Here is a 2,410-nt window from a genome sequence, read left to right on the forward strand (position 1 = left end):
AGGTCTCACCATTCAGCCATTCGCCTACTGAAGGACATCGTGGCTTCATCCTTCTTCTGCCAATTATGAACAAAACTGTTAAATGTGTTCATGTGCAAATGTTTGTGTTTGCAAATCAGCCCCGGTCTACCCAGGAGCATAATTGCTGGATTCCTATGGTGACCATATTTATTTATGAAATAAACTGCCAAAGAGTCTTCTAAAGTGACTTTCACAATTTGCATGGCTGCTAGCAAGCAATGAATACAGAATCGATGTACTACACATCCTCACCAGTAATTGAGAGCTTCAGGTTGTTTTTTTGGTTTTTTTTTTCCATTTTCTTTTTTCCTTTGGCATTCTGCTAGGCAGCAGTGCTTTCTCATTGTCCCTTGAATTTGCATTTCCCTAGTGGCAAATCATAAACATCTTTTCATATGTTTATTTACCATCTGTTTAGGTTACTGGTGAGATTTTTTGTGTGTGTGTGGCTGTTCAGATTCATTGCCAAATTATTTTTTAATTGGGCTCCTTTTATGTTTGCACATATTTTTGGTTATGAGGTTTTTTTTTTAATCAGATATAATTTAAAAAAAATATCTCCTACAAGTTTGAGACACTTATTTCACTTTCTCAAGAACAGTACCTATGCCAAAGCAAAATGTTAATAGTAATAATTCTAGTTTCTATTCTGTAAGCAGCCATTCTTGTGCTTTTATTTCTAAAAGCACATCACTGAAATCAGTGTTATCTAGGTGTTATGCATTCCATCAGTAGTTTAATATTTTTCAATTTTACCTAGGCAAGCAAAAATGATCAACGTTCCTTTTTCTCACAACTATACTTCATAAAAGGATCTTGGAAGCCAAAAGAGTTCTCCCTTTTAAGTTTTTATTAGTAATACTCATGTTGTATATGTGTTGTCTCTGTTATTCACAATAGTTAAAACCTCCTTTTATTGAGTAGTGTATAATCCCAGATCACCATCTTCAAATAGCATCATCTTTGTCACCACAATAGATATTTTTATATTGAGACTTGAGGGCAGTGCATGCCATTGGCATTTTATAAGAAAAAGGATTTTCCATCATGAAACTCCAGTGCTCAGACCTATTACAAGGTAGAGGCCACAAGTATCCGAGGTTATTATTTAGTTTTACGGTAATATTGCATTGAGGTAGGTAATTTTTAAGCAACCGGTTGTATTTCTACTGAAAACTGCAACTTCTGCAATTATCTTTATAAAATGGACTCACCTGATAGTCTTACAGCAACTTTGACACAAGACTACTTCTACTGAAATTGCCATGATGGTTATATTGCCCTCCACACTCAGGCAATTTCTACATGTCATTCCTTCAATTCTCAACTCACTGTATAAGATACTGAATTTTAATACTTGCAAATACGATCTACAAATGATATATATAAAGTGAAGAATCTTATTGTGATGGTGAGTTAATAACTTTATTAGTTTAGCTTAGCAACTAAGTTGTTTGTTAGTTCTCTTTCTCTGAGACATTTTGCTTATTTATAAAATCAATTAGCAATCACTGAATTTTTCCTATGAGTAAAAAAAAAACCTATGAGATCCACAGTAATAAAAACTTGAGGGGATGGATACTTAATCTCTAGTTAGTAAAGCAGAAAACTTTATATAGGGAGTGTTAAACAAACAAAAAGTCCTTGAAAAGTCTAAAAATTTTAAAATAAAAGCTGAATAAGGAAAGTGTTTTAGCATTTTGAAAACAAGGTCTTTCACTGACCCAATATTTCACTGATAAAATATCTGAGTAGCCATCTGCCTACTTTCTCTTTAGTGTAAGGCTGCGGAGACTCTGGAATGGTTGTACAGAAAGACATCCAGGCCTGAGGTTCTGAGGCCCAGTTCAAAGCCACAAGCCAGAGCTTTGGATAAAGAAAACAAACAATCTAACTAACAGAATTATCTCCACAAAGGGCTCTAAATTTTAAATATCAAATGTGATTATTAAATGATTATAAAATGTGAACTATTAAAATCTGATTCTGCTTTCCCATCGTTTCAAAATAGACACTAATCCTAAATTTGCATGCCATTGAAACAGGGTAAAGAATGAAATTAGCAGGAGTCGGGCAGTGGCACAGCGGGTTAAGGGCAGGCGGCACAAAGTACAAGGACCTGCGTAAGGATCCAGGTTCGAGCCCCCGGCTCCCCACCTGCAGGGGAGTCGCGTCACAGGCTCAGGTGAAGCAGGTCTGAAGGTGTCTTTCTCTCCCCCTTTCTGTCTTCCCCTCCTCTCTCCATTTCTCTCTGTCCTATCCAACAATGACGACATCAGTAACTACAACAATAAAAATGAAGGTAACAAAAGGAAATAAATATTTAAAAAATATTTAAAAGAAAGTGAAACCGGCCTAGTGAATGCTTATCATCTGCTCACAAGTTTTA

The sequence above is a fragment of the Erinaceus europaeus genome, chromosome 19, assembly GCF_950295315.1.
Source record: "Erinaceus europaeus chromosome 19, mEriEur2.1, whole genome shotgun sequence".
NCBI classification, from domain to species: Eukaryota; Metazoa; Chordata; class Mammalia; order Eulipotyphla; family Erinaceidae; genus Erinaceus; species Erinaceus europaeus.